The sequence below is a fragment of the Erythrolamprus reginae genome, chromosome 1, assembly GCF_031021105.1.
Source record: "Erythrolamprus reginae isolate rEryReg1 chromosome 1, rEryReg1.hap1, whole genome shotgun sequence".
NCBI lineage: Eukaryota > Metazoa > Chordata > Lepidosauria > Squamata > Dipsadidae > Erythrolamprus > Erythrolamprus reginae.
This window is the reverse complement of record NC_091950.1, coordinates 139,769,382-139,784,377: the sequence shown is the minus strand read 5'-3', so window position 1 is coordinate 139,784,377 and position 14,996 is coordinate 139,769,382. Positions and strand designations below refer to the sequence as shown.

General features: G+C 44.4%; 1 protein-coding gene across 3 annotated transcripts in view; it reads right to left on the bottom strand.

The window, feature by feature from the left end:
* SYT7 (synaptotagmin 7) overlaps nt 1-14,996 on the bottom strand; it is a 320,744-nt gene that overhangs the window by 31,813 nt on the left and 273,935 nt on the right. The gene's annotated exons all lie outside the window — the stretch shown is intronic.

Genomic DNA, 14,996 nt, shown 5'->3' with positions numbered 1-14,996 from the left:
ATTGTAAGTCCCAGAGGCTGAATCCAGAAGAGGAAGGGCTTTCTGTTTATCTACAGTAAAATCAGCTTGATTTTATTTATTTGCAAGAGCTTCTATAGACGTTTTTCCTCCAATTTTCCATGGTGCATGAATTGCCAGAAAAGAGATGTGTAGCATATCTATCTTTCATAACACACAAACAGATGGTGGTGCTATTTCTCCTGCTGATTATTCACTGGTGCAGACAAAATATTTTTAGAATTTGGACTTTAGCTGCCCATTGTGCATGAGTTTCAGTGACTCAATGAGCTAAGATTATCTTTTCCCTACCTGTTGAGAGTCCATGTTTTGCTTTTACATTCCCTACAGTTAAAATATCAATACGTAAAATATATAAATCCACTGATGAACCCTTTTCAGAGGAAATATTCTGAACATAGGCATTTCATATTCAAATCCACTTGACTCATGATACTATCAGAGATACAATGGTGTTTGCTTCAGCTGCTGTGATTCTAAAAACAGTTTGCAGTAAGTACTATTTTCTTGCAGATGGTACCCTCTATTTTAAAAAATGAAAAAAATAGAAAAATTAAGATGGACATGCTCAGCTGGCATCCCCTAAACTTCAACTTTAATTAAAAAAGGGAACAATAATGGAAGATATAAATTTATCTGCCAACCAGAATATTGTTGCTGGCTTTATTTACTTATACTACAGAACTTAAGACACCCAAATCTCTTCCTACTTTCAAGACTGCTGACTCTGTTCTTGAAAGGCCTGTGAGTTTCAGTTCTCTAGCAATTCTGCTCAATTCCACCCATATTTCCTATTCCTGTTCATATGCTTTCTGCATTATCATTAATGTTAATTAAGACATTATTAGTATTTAATTTTTCCATTACATTCAGGCCTCAAGTAATTTTCTGCACTAAGGAACTTTTTCCATTTTAGTCTTGTGGAATAACTTTTTTGTCATCTGTCTAAAACAGAATGACTCAAATTGTATAGACAAAGGTAATTTGCAAAGGATTACTACAGATAAAACTTGTTAAAAAGTAGACAATGTACTAGATACATTCCTTGACTAATTTGCAACAGTTGTAGCACTATGGTCAATTTTCACACAGTATTCTAACTTCTGTATCATTCATGAAACATTCTTTAATCCATTTTCCATTCTATATTACATTCCTTCTCAATCATTTTATACTAGTGTTTAAGTTAATTATGTGTTAATTTAATTACACACACTCTAATTTAGCATCATGACCTCTTCTTTTTTGGGAAACCAAGGAAGGTGGCTTTAAAACTCTAGAAGAACCGTTGTACCTACCTGAACGGTCTTCTCAGTGCACTGGAAGGAGAGTCCAACATGGGTATTACTCCAATCCTATTGGTAGAGACTGAGTTAGAAATTTACATATTAATTGAGCACCGCCCCCTCTGCTCTCCCCATGAGCCAGTTTTAAAAACGAAAGAAACCATAGTAAGAGGATAACCAAATTTTATTATACAACCATTAACTGACTAACTGACCACTCCGGCGTCCCTGCACCCATAACTGTATCGGGTGGGTTTGGACTCTCCTTCCAGTGCACTGAGAAGACCGTTCAGGTAGGTACAACGGTTCTTCTCCATTGCATCTGGAAGGAGAGTCCAACATGGGATATACCAGAGATTTACGGCCCATGGGAGGGAGAAGGTCTTGTCAGGGACGTTGGAGATAAACAAACACGTTGTAAAACACGTCTCCCAAAAGCCGCCTCTGCTGAGGCGAAGGAGTCCACTTTGTAATGTCGAATGAAAGTTGAAGGCGTCGACCATGTTGCCGCTCTGCAGATGTCATCTATGGACGCCTGAGTAGCCCAGGCTGCTGAGGTCGCCGCACTCCTCGTTGAGTGAGCCGTCACTCCTGGTGGTACCGGTTGGTTACGGGCTCTGTATGCCTCCGCAATACATTCCCTGATCCAACGACTAATGGACGCCGATGAAACTCCAAGTCCCTCCTTATCTGATGCAAAGGAAACAAACAACTTTTCCGACTTCCGACAACCTTCTGTGCGTCTAATATAAATCTTGACCGCACGGCGTACATCGATCTTATGCCACCTCAATTCAGACGGGTGGCTGCCGTGTGTACAAAAGTCTGGAAGAATTAATTCCTGTTTCTTATGAAATTCCGAGTTGACCTTTGGTATAAAGGACGGATCTAATCTCAACACCACTCGGTCTGGGTAAAAGATACAAAGGTCAGGGCGAACCGACAAGGCCGCCAACTCTGACACTCTCCGAGCAGACGTAATTGCCACTAGAAAGGCTGTTTTAAGTGACAGTAGTCTCAGCGGGATAGATCTTAGGGGCTCAAATGGTGGTTTCGTCAAGGCCTTGAGGACCAACTGGAGATCCCACGAGGGAAACCGCCGAATCGGTGGGGAGTGTTGGTTCGAAGCTCCCCGCAGGAAATCCTTCACCCAAGGATGGTAAGTCAATGATCTTACTCCTTCCACTCGTATTATGGTCGCGAGTGCTGCCACATGTCGTTTTAGGGTGTTGGGCGCTAGTCCTCGATCAAGACCCGTCTGCAAAAACTCCAGGACTGTAATGACCGAAGCCTGTTCAATATTGAGGTTCCTTTTGTCGCAGAAACTGCAAAAGGCTGCCCATGTCGACTGATAGATCCGTGAAGTAGATGGACGTCTTGCAGCCTGCATTGTCTCAATGACCTTCTCTGGTAGCTTCAATCCTTGTAGCCTGACCCGTTCAAATGCCAAACGGTCAGTTGGAGCCACTGGGGATCGGGATGTTGAAGTTCCCCTTGGCTGAGCGATATCAGGCAGTCCGGGATCCTCCAGGGCGGGGACACCGACAGTGCCACCAGGTCGGAGAACCACGGCCGCCGAGGCCAATGAGGGGCTACTAACAACACCTCCGCCCTCTCTCGCAGTAGTTTGTCCACCACTCGTGGTATCAGATTTGTTGGCGGAAACGCGTACAGCAGTCCCGGTGGCCAGTATGTCCGGAGAGCGTTGATCTCTTCCGCTCCTGGCTGTGGGAATCGAGAGTAAAACCTTGGAAGCTGGGTGTTCCGGGAGCTGGCGAAGAGATCCACCAGCGGAAGGCCAAACCGTTGTACTATTTGTTGAAAAAGACTTGGATCCAACTTCCACTCTGACTGGTCCAAGGTGGACTGACTCAGCCAGTCCGCTTGTGTATTGCTGACGCCCGCAATGTGCTCTGCTGTTAGGGACCGTAAATGTTGTTCGGCCCACAGAAAGAGAGCCTCCGTCTCTTCCATGAGACGCTGCGACCTTGTGCCCCCCTGATGATTCAGGTGGGCCCTGGTCGCCACGTTGTCCGTAAGCACCAACACATGCTGATGTTGAACCAGAGGTGCAAATGTCTGCAGAGCCAAGAATACCGCTCTTAATTCCAGGAAGTTTATGTTGCCCGATGTAAGGTCCTCTGTCGTCCACAGTCCCTGAGCCATGTGAGCTCCGACGTGGGCACCCCATCCGGTAAGACTGGCATCGGTGGTTAGGATTATCTGGTCCCTTGTCTGGAATGGAGATCCTCTGCTGATTGCTGCCGATGTCCACCATTTCAGGGAGTCCCTGACCTTCCGGGGCAAATGAACCCGTTTGTGAGAATGACTCTCCTTGGTCCTCTGAACCGGTAAAAGGAACCATTGCAATGTCCTGATATGGAACCTGGCCCATGGAACGATGCCAATGGCAGATACTAGGGTTCCCAGTACCTTTGACAGCAAGGAAAGCTGGACTGGTCCCCGTTGGATACTGGCTATCAATTGTTTGATATTGTCCTGTCTCTCCTGTGATAGTGACACGGTGCCTTCTTGAGTATCTATAATCGCTCCCAAGTGTAGGAGCCTGGTGGTAGGTGTCAACTGGCTTTTCTCCACATTGACTGTGAACCCGTGGAGTTCCAGCGTACGCAGTGTCTCGATGAGATCTCTCTCTGCTGCTATTCTGGACCTGGACAAAATGAGTATATCGTCCAGGTAGGCCATGAGTCTGATGGATCGAGCCCGTAGACTGGCGGTCAACACGTCCAAGAGCTTGGTAAACGTTCGAGGGGCCGATGACAGGCCGAACGGCATGGCTCTGTATTGGAAGTGCCGTCCCTCGGTGCAAAATCGCAGGAATCTGCGGTGATCCGGATGTATTGGGACATGCAAGTAGGCCTCCTTGAGGTCTATGGATGTTAACGTGTCCTGCTTTCTGATGGACGCTAGAATGGTCTGCAGCGAGTGCATCCTGAACCTTCGGTATTTTATAAATAGGTTCAGTTGCTTCAGGTTGAGAATCAACCTGCAGCCTCCTGAGGATTTGGGCACGATGAAAATCATGGAGTAGAACCCCTTGCCCTCCTCCGGCTGCGGGACCGCTTCTATCGCTCGAATGTCGAGTAAGTGGGCGATCTCCTTGCGCAGTTGTAGTTTCTTTTGAATGTCCTTTATGAGTGGGCAGTGTAAGAAGCGGCTTGGCGGTGGTTGTACAAACTCCAGCCTGAGTCCTTGTGTAACTGTAGCCAGAGCCCATTGGTCGGAGGAGGTTGCCTGCCAGGCTCTGCCAAAGTCCTGCAGTTTCCCTCCTAGGGGTTGAAGTGCGGCTGAGTCACTTCGTGCGTTTGAACCCTCTCGAATTATTTCCGCGAAAGGGTCTCCTGGACTGATGATATCCTCTCTGTCTGTCCTGAAAGGCGCCGCGGTCGCTCCTATAGGCCTGTTGGTTGTACTGGCCTTGGGAAAAGGAGCGTTGGCCCTGGTTGGAGGCCGTGTTGGAGTCCCATCGAAAGGACTGACGCCGTGAATACGGAGTGAACCTTCTGTCCGGTCGTCTGTTGGCTCTAGGGAGGACCTTCCTCTTATCCTTGTCCTCCACTAGGACCTTTTCCAGTAGATCTCCAAAAAGGGTGGAGCCCTGGAAGGGGCCGGAGGTGAGGCGCCACTTAGACTTAAGGTCGGCCTGCCAGTTTCTCAGCCACAAAAGCCGGCGTGATGACAACGTGGTTGCCATGCTCCTTGTGGAAAATTTAGCCGCGTGGAGGGTAGCGTCCGCCGAAAACTCGGTTGCTGCCAATAATTTACTTAAGTCCTGGCGGAGACGCCCGTCTTCGGGTCCCAGTCGAGCTTGCATCTCTTTGATCCACATTAGTGATGCTCTGTTGATAAATGACGCGGCTGCTGCCGCCCTGAATCCCCAGCCGGACATCAGGTGCGCCTTGCGCAGCAGCGTTTCCGCTTTCCTCTCCTCTGGTTTGAGGCTTTCCCCAGTCTCGGAGGGGACCAAGGCGCTGGAGACAAGCGTCACGACCGGCTGGTCAATTGGCGGGAATTCCAGCAGCTTTTCCACCTCTTCATCAAAGGTGTAAAATTTTCTCTCGATGTTGGAAGGGCCCTATGCCGCTGCTGGCTGCTGCCACGGTCTCTTTATGCCCTTTACGAATATGCCTGAAGCGGGAAAGTGGTCGGACTCGGGTTGGGGTTCATCCAGGAGCGAGGCCGAGGCTTGTTCTGACTCAGCGGCCTCCGCTGTTTTAGCAGCGCCCGGCAAGTTCATTACCTGCTTGGCTTTGGATAGCAAGGTTCTAAACAACGCCGGTTTAAACAGGCCAATCGAAGGTGGCTGCTCAGGAACATTTTCATCTTCTGAAAGGCCAAATTCCGGATCGCTGTCCTCAAACTGCTCCTGTTCCTCTAACAAGGACCCCAAACCCGAGGGGGGCGGTGCCGACCACGAACCCATCGTTTGTTGGGGGGGCCTCCCGTACTGCTGGGCCTCCGGTGCCACATTTTGTGAGTAAGCATTTACTATGAGCTCTTGTAGATCTGGAGGCAGATTCTGCCACGCCCCAGGCTGGGATCGCAAGCCCGCTGCAGTGGGGGTGAATGTGGCTGCTGGCCCCTGGTAACTCCCTCCAGCATGGCCTGCTGAGCCTGGTCTAGCCCATGATGTGCTGGGGGAAGGCATGCTCTGGGGCAGGGGCAGGACTTGCCGGTCTGGGGACCAATCACCTGCTGATGTCACCCCTGTAGGCCCAAAGGTAGCTGGTGATAGGGGTTCTGAAGCATGCCTCTGGCCCAAAGGGAGCCCCGCTGGGGATGCCTGCAATGCCGCCTCAAGTTTCTTTTCCAGCGCTTTAATGCGCTTCTCAGCTTCCTTAATGGAGGAGGAGGAGGCAGATGAATGGGATTTTGCCTTTTCCTTAGGCTTCCCTTTAACCTTCTCCTTAGATGGTGCGGGAGAGCTCGGGACCTCCTTCCCTTGGGTGTCCTCCATATTACTCACGGCTGCCAGGCAATGTAAATCACGTTTTCTTTGCTTTCTGACCTCCGGTAGCTTATCAGGCCCACCTCGTCAGCACAATTCGGCAGAAAAAATGGCGCCCTCGGTTGCCCGGGATCTGCGCGTGCGCATTAGGGCGTCCCAGCCCTTTCGCGCTTAATTGGCCAGCCGCCAGCCGATCTCGCGCCTAAACGGCGCTTGCCGCCTAATTAGCTCCAACATGGCTGCGCCCAGCCTCCGCAGCTTCGTGGGCTATTGCCTGGGTCTCCCCCGGCCTTGGGGCCTCTCAGCCCGTTCCGGGGCGGCAGGCTCCTTGCCTTCATGGCTCTCCGTCCGGCTCCGCTGCATCGGCGGTTTCGGGGCTGCCGCGGCGGCGGCTGTCCTTTTAGCGCTCGCTGCCATCAGCTGTGAGGCGCTCGGCTCCTTCTCTCTAGGTCGGCAATTCCGAGCCGGCTTCAAGCCTCCCAGTGGGGGGGGCGGACCCCCCCACCTTCGGCTGACAGCCTCGGTATGGCCTCGGAGGCCAGGGACCCCCAGGCTGGATGCTCCTCTGCGGGGTGCTCCCTCTGGGGGAATGCAATACCCCTGAGGAGGTTCGTTGGGGGTGGTGCCCGCTGAGGGCAGAGACCCCAGACCGTCTGAATCCTCTTGTATCTTGATGTCCTGAAAAACAAAGCAAAGGGATTAAAACGGTAAAAACAACAACAACTTATTCACAATTTATTTTCTATTTTTGTGCATTATTAAAACCTTAAGCTACAACTCAGTGTGTCTCTACTCATTGACTGAGTTTTTAAAACTGGCTCATGGGGAGAGCAGAGGGGGCGGTGCTCAATTAATATGTAAATTTCTAACTCAGTCTCTACCAATAGGATTGGAGTAATACCCATGTTGGACTCTCCTTCCAGATGCAATGGAGAAACTATTTTGCAACACTTCATTCTTCTTCTTTTTAATTTCAGGGAAGGAATAGGGAGACAGCCAATTGGGTATTAACGGTTCAGGCATCAAATTAAAAACTGGGAGTGTGTGAGTGCTAATTCTGCCTTAGACACCCTCTCTCAGCCTTAGGAAGCAGGCAAAGGAACCATTTCCAAAAACTACAGGGACTTGTCCAGGTAGTTACCAAGAGTCAACATTGAACTGAAGGTTAAAAAAAAAAAGAAGGGAGGAATTTGGATGGAAGCTAAAAAAAGTAGTAGTCTGTGCCAGAAGTGGGTTCCTGCTGATTAGGACCAGTTCTTTGGAACCAGTAGCAGGAATTTCCCCCTGCTTGCCAAATCAGCAGTGATGGCTGGCTGGCCATTCCCTCCAAATCGGCTCCCTCAGCACTGCCTATGGTGCTGCCATCTTATTTTTTGCTTCTGTGCATGCGTAGAAGCTTGTTTTTTGCTTCTGTGCATGCGCAGAAGCTGGGTTTTTGGCATTGCGCATGTGCCTACACAGTGTGCTGACGTGGCATTAGCTGGCGAATGCTGCAGTGGGTGCATGAGGAGTCAAGGAGCCATGTATAAGTATTTGCCTGCCCTGATGGACTCCTTACCCATCCCAGAGTCTTCCTTCGGTGTGAGGGAAAAGGGGTGTTGGTTCCTACCTGATACGCCCTTTTTCCAAGGATCGAAAGAAGAGTTCAGTCTCACTTTTAAGTCTGATTTTTGCTGGCCGCCGGGGGCATTTCATATTTCTTCTTTCTGCAGGCTTCTCAGGATTTTCTGGCCACAGTTTGTGAATTCTTATGAGAGCTTACACCATTCGCTTCAGACATTGTTGACTGAAGAAACGTCATCAGGGAGATGGATCCTTAGAAAATTCAACCCAGTCCATAGAGCTAGGGGGCTAGAGTTACCCATCTTGGACTCTTCCTTCGAACCTCAGAAAAAGGGCATATCAGGTTGGAACCAACACCCCATTTCAATTCAAAGGTTGTCAGCCAAGCAGAAACAGGTATCACTAGCATTTTCAAACTTGGGGACAGAAATGATGGAGGTGATCATTTGATTAGGTTTTGCAAAAGGATTTGACTTCAAATCACGGATACCTGGTTCAAATCACACAAATATGCTTATATGCTTGGCACGTTTATTAATCTGGGAATAATCTGAGACCATTTACCTTTCTTCAAAGAGTAAGATTTAATGACTCCCATTTATTGATATTTAATTAAACTTCTCTGTAAGCTTTATTTATCTTACACATTGTTGACTGATTTATATCCTTTGGTATAGACATTCAATGGAATATATGGATGACCCTGAGGAAAGAGATGCTGCCTAGGAAACCATCAGAAAATAAAATAAAATAAAAGCAGGAGCAGCTAATGGCTTTAAAATGTGATCACATTATAAGCGACTACATCCTCTTTGCTGATGATATAAAACCATTCAACACTACCTACAATGCTGTTGCCCTACAAAACAACCTTGACTGTGTCAGAATGGTCAAACAATTGGCAACTTCAACTCTCAACCAACAAATGTTCTGTGTTACATATTGGCAAAAAAAATATCAGAACACCAAATACAAGCTTGGCGGATATGACCTTGTAGACGACCCTCACTCTATCAGAGGCTTTGGAGTTCTCATCTCAAATGACCTAAGCATCAGAGCTCACTGTAACAGCATTGTCAAAAAGGCATTAAGAGTTGTCAACCTAATCTTGCAAAGTTACTTTTCTGGTAATATTATACTGCAAATAGGGCATACAAAATGTTTGCTAGACCAATCCCTGAATATAGCTCATCTGCCTGGAATCCCTATTGGACATTAATTGGGAGAGTCCAGAGATATTTCATGAGAAGAGTATTCCACTCCTCTACTCACAATAAAATACCTTATACCACCAGGCTTGAAATCTTAGGTTTGAACAACCTAGAATTATGCTGCCACTACAACATACTACCTGTTAATTTTAGATTCTAATTATTAGATTTGTCATTATGTATTGTTTTTATCACTGTTGTGAGCTGCCCCGAGTCTATGGAGAGGGGCGGCATACAAATCTAATCAATAATAATAATAATAATAATAATAATAATAATAATAATAACCACAATAATATACGAGCACACAATAAATACAAATAAGGAAAACTGCTCCAAACTCCATTGCAGAAAATACGACTTCAATAACATTAATGCCTGGAAGGTACTACCTGACTCTGTTGTTACATCCCCAAACCCCCAAAACTTTAACCTTAGCCTGTCTACTGTTGACCTCACCCCATTCCTAAGAGGTCTGTAAGGGGGCTGCATAAGTGCACCAGCATGCCTTCCATCCCTGTCTTACTGTCTCCATTTTTCATATCCATTTACTATGTTCAGATTTATGTTTATACTATACCTGTTATCTTGTTCATTATCTTGGCAAAATAATGATGATGATGACGATGATGATGATGATAGTCAGAGAAAGAAATTTAGGAAAGAACCACCCTAATAGATGAAGTAGTTGAAAATGGTGGCAGAAAGTTTGTACTTTCAGGCTTGCAAGACTGTGTCAATGTACCCTAACAATTAAGTAGAATTAGTTCATCTAGCCTGTTTGCTTTCTAGATTACCTCTGAGAGTTGACAATACATACCTAAATATTTAATTGATTTGGTGCAGATATGGAATTTATATTCCTTAAATGAATGAATAATCCAGTTTTACCACTTAGTATGAATTCCAATTTGAACCAGTTAATAGAGTATTGTGCTATTTTGCTAAAGACATCTACATTTTGCACCAACAGTGGAATACTTGTATGAGGTTTAGAAATAATCATAAGAATGTTCTCCGCAAATAAAACTAATTTATCTTCATATATTATTTTGTTTGTAATGAGCTATTGCCATGGCAGCTAGATCCCAGCGGTCAACAAGCTAACTTAATTTCAACTGCGTCACCATCTGCTGAACCATGAAAGGTAAAAGAGGAAGAGGAAGATTCTTCCACTAACTTGTTAAAAGAGATCCAGGCTCAAGTACAAGTCTTGAAGTCAATCCAACAAGATCTGGTTGAGCTTAAGAGTGACTTAAAATGAAGCCAAGGAAAAAATGGTTAGATATGAAGATTGATTCCAAGCCCACAGTACCATAACTCAAGCCAATCTTAATATATTGACTAGATGAAGGTCCCCAATCCCCGGTCTGTAGAATGCCAGCAACCAGTCTGCACAAACAAGCAAAGCCCCATCCGTTGGATGCAGGCAGCATGCAAAACCATGCCCCCTCCAGTTTGTGGAAAAACCTTTCTCCATAGAACTGGTCCATGGTGCCCAAAAGGTTGGGGGCTGCTGGACTACATAAATTACTTATTTAGAATCACAACTGCGCAGGAAAAATTTGTGTTAAAGACTGCTAACTCCAACTCCAACAAACCTGGCTCAATTATATTGGACTTCTAGTCCAGAATGAATATGTGTTTAATATTCCTTTAATAAGACAGAAGATTGGAGCTAATTCAAATATCTTTCTTATGCAGTTCCTTCATGTTACCATAAGACAGTCCTTCTCAATAGTGGGGTTGTGGAGTGAGGGTGGACGGGTGTGTGTGTCACCCCAGAGAACATGCATGGTCCCTCTTGATCAATTACCCAAGATGGGGAGTGTTTTTCCAGTTGCACACTGCTCCGAGTCTGGAAGAGAAGGCGGACAGGCGAGGTTGGGGGGTGGCTGCATGCATTCCGGTTGTTCCTGGCGAGCACTGCTGTAGCCATGAACAGCATGGCAAACTTCCTGTGCAGCTGGGTGAAAGCTCCATCCACACCATTCGCTGTGAGTGCCTGGCAGAGGTGGTACTTAAGGGGCAGGTCGGCGACTCCAAAACATTAGCTTGATTAAGCTGGCCTGGCCCCATGTCGAAAGAGGGCCCTAACTACAGTAGCCTATGCTTGCCTAATTGAAAACAGGCTCCACTGAATTCAGTGTGATGTATTCTCAGGTAAGTGGGCAGAGCAGCCTTCCCAGCCAATATAAGAACATAAGAAGAGCCATGCTGAATCAGGCCAAAGCCCATCAAGTCCAGCATTCTGTGTCACATAGTGGCCCACTATGGATACATGGAGATCTTGAGTAGAAAGAGAAGGCAAAACCCTCCCTTTCCCTTGACTCCCAACAAATGGTAGTCAAGGGAATCCTGCCTGCCTCAGCCAACATAGAGGCGGCACATGGACATCCGTTTCAATAACCACGGATACACTTGGCATCCATGAATCTGTCTAATCCTGCCTTGAATCTATCAAGGCTGACAGCTGTCACGACCTCTTCTGGAAGTGAATTCCATAAACCAATGACCCTCTGGGTGAAGAAATATTTCCCTTTATTTGTCCTCACTTTCTTACCTATGAGCTTTAGTCGTCCTAGTATTGCGTGATAGAGAAAAGAATTTTTCTTTATCCACCTTTTCTATCCCATGCATGATTTTATACACTTCGATCAAGTCACCCCTTAAAAGCCATCTTTCAAGTCTGAAGAGACCAAGGGGTTGCAACCTGGTTTCATAAGGGAGGTGCTCCATTTCCTTGATCATATTTGTTGCCCTTTTTTGCACCTTTTCCAGTTCCATTATATCCTTCTTGAGCTGAGGTGACCAGAACTGTACACAGTACTCCAAGTGTGGTCTCACCATCGATTTGTACAGAGGCAATACAACACTTACTGACTTATTTTCGATTCCCTTCCTAATCATGCCAAGCATGGAATTTGCTTTTTTTACTGCTGCTGTAGTTTGCTTCCACTTATAATAAGTAAAATAATAAATATTAACACTAAATTTCCATTGGAGCCCAGATCAGAGAGTTGGGGGGGAGCGCAAAATGTTTACTTCTTCCTGGGGGAGGGGGTGTAATTGAGAAGCACTGCCATAAGAGATGAGATTTTACACATATTTTGCCAGGAATCAGTAAAATATCCATTGACATGAGGTTCTAACCAAAGTAACAAATCAATCAATCCTGATTTTACTAAGGAAGATTTGTCTACAAAAGGTCAAAGTCGCACTGGAGTACCACAACTACAATATTTCATGAGATTTCCCGCTACATTCTGTATTTAATCAAGATCAGATTCACAGATTTGGTAACACTGTGAATGCGTAGGCCTTTATCTTATAACTAAAATCTGATGATAGATAAGTCTTATTGTGTTTCATTTTATAGCAATTGCTAAGAGAGAAGTGTGAGTTTGCCCAAGGCACAATGGAGGGTATATCCTCATTTGAGAACTTTTAAAGTTTTCCCCACCTGTCTTCTTGTTGATAATGTCTTCTTGATGATAATGAGTCTGGGTGTATTGCCAATTTTAGTTTTTATCTTCATACTCAGCATCTGAGTTTAAATGATTGGTTTGTAAACTGTTCTGTATATTTATTTATAATAAGAAATGAACGATAGAAGCCATGCATTTCTTTCTGATTCTTTCTTTCTTTGTCTTTTTAGGGTTCTTTCCATTTTTTAAAGTAAGAATGTTGCTTTTTAGTAATTCTATTTTCTTACACATAATCACATTTTTTAAAAGTACAGATTCTCTATATGTATAAAACTAGGCTATATGAATATTAATTTGAGTTCCATGATTCTATGTCTCTAAGCAATATCAGAAAATATGATAAATATTTAAATAAAGTTCATTATTAGCAATTTGTTAAATGGTATAGGTTATAAAATAATTTGGTTTTGGGAAAATATTAATGTGGGCCAAAAATATGGGTTATAGGAATCTAGGATAAAAAAAATGTAATTTTAGCATATTTACAATAATTAATCACAGGTATTGCTTATCTACAGAAGGCACATCTAATGGAACAGTATCTCTGTTATTGAAAGATTACTGGGACAAGTTTATTTCACAGATGGCAGTTAAAGATGTGGTTATTTTGGTTGGAACAGGATTTTCAAGTGATATACAACATATTACCGCTAAAAATGGGTGTTATTTAATTTTATGTGCTAAAATAGCAACAGCTGTAATAGCTATATTTAATGTTTATATAGCTAATTTAGACTCTCCTTTTACTTTTTATCAATGGGTGCATTTATGATCCAGTGGTAATAGGAGGAGATTTTTAATGAAATACTGAATCCTGAGCTGGATAGAAATAGATGTACAAAAAACCCTCAGTCATTAGTAAGGAAACAATTAAGATCTATATGTAAGATTTTGGTAGACCTTTGGCATTTGAGATATCTAATTCAAAGAGAATACAAATTTTATTCAAGTGGCATCTTGATTATTTTCTTTAATAACATTGACTTTACATCATCAAATTCAATAATGCAGTATTGTATTGATGTTTGTTATCTACCAGACTATCGTGCAATTATTTTGAACCGTGTTTCAGAAAGTAATCAAGGTATTGAAATATTTCAAGATTTCCTTATTGAATTATAAAGAATTTGTACAACAAATGCTGCTAGATACATCATAATAGTTTGATTTAAATTCGGAAACATCAAGGGCTGGATTACATACAGTATATTGAGAGGTGTCAAACTCAATTTCATTGAGGGCTACATCAGGGTTATGTTTGACCTCGAGTGGCCAGGGTGGGCATGGCCTCGTGTCACATGTCATCTGTGGTGGCCTGAGCGCTCTGTCCCCAAAAATGGGCTCCCAGTCTCCATTTTCAGCTGTGACGGCCTGCAATCCAGCAAAAATGGAACTTGGGATGGGGGCCAGGCCTGCATGGCTCTCATGATCTCTGTTTTCAGTGGCAGAAGCACCATAGCTCAGTTCATTGCTGTTTCCAGGGTGACCCCGTGGGCCAGAATTAAGTACCTCATGGGCTGGATCTGCCCCCTGGACCTTGAGTTTCACACCCCAAATGCTGGCTGGGGAATTCTGGGAGTTGAAGTCCAGATATCTTCAAGTTGCCAAGCTTGGGAAACACTGCCCTATGCATGAGGCACATGGTAAACTCACAGGTATGGAGCCTTCTTTAGGGTTTACCCTCAATCAAACGTAATAATAAGCTTAAAGGTATCATAACTTTTTAATATGGGGCAGTTATAATAAGGCTTCTCATATAGCCCATTCACATCTATTTTTACAATATATATGGACGTAATTAAAACATTGTCTTGGATTGGATGTCTCCATCTAAATTATCCCCAAAGTGCTTCCCAGTGTAGTTCCTGGAGTGACATACAGGTTTTGAACCACTTCATATGAAACACGATGGCAGCTCTTCAGAAACATTGGACCTAGAGGAATTAGGTCATGTCCTTAACAAAAATTGTCTAGGGACATAAATTAAATTGCTCGTGATTCATGAAACAATTATCAATGTTAGCATTCCCCCTTCCCCCACTAGTGCTTTATGAGTTGCCACATTGTTTCTGGGGTGGAAACATAGACAAACCTTTACACAAATTAAGTAGCAGAACATATTCTACCCACAATGTACATACTGGGAAGACATGAGAGCATAGCAGTTATTTAAGATTATTTTTTTCTATATATCATTTGGGATGTAGAAGAGTTATGTAGTTCCTAGAGACCTTCTCATACAGTTATAAATAGATAAAATTCAGTCAAGGGTTGCAATAGTACTCTCTGTTGGCAGAAGACATTTCATGCCTTCTGCTAACGTGGAAAAGCCTTTCATTTTTAAACATGGTACCCACCATAATAAGGTTCAGGTGGGAAGCGTTTTAAATAGGAAAGTGAAGAGAAGAACAAGAGGGCACAATCTGAGGTTAGTTGGGGGGAAAGATCAGAAGCAACGTGA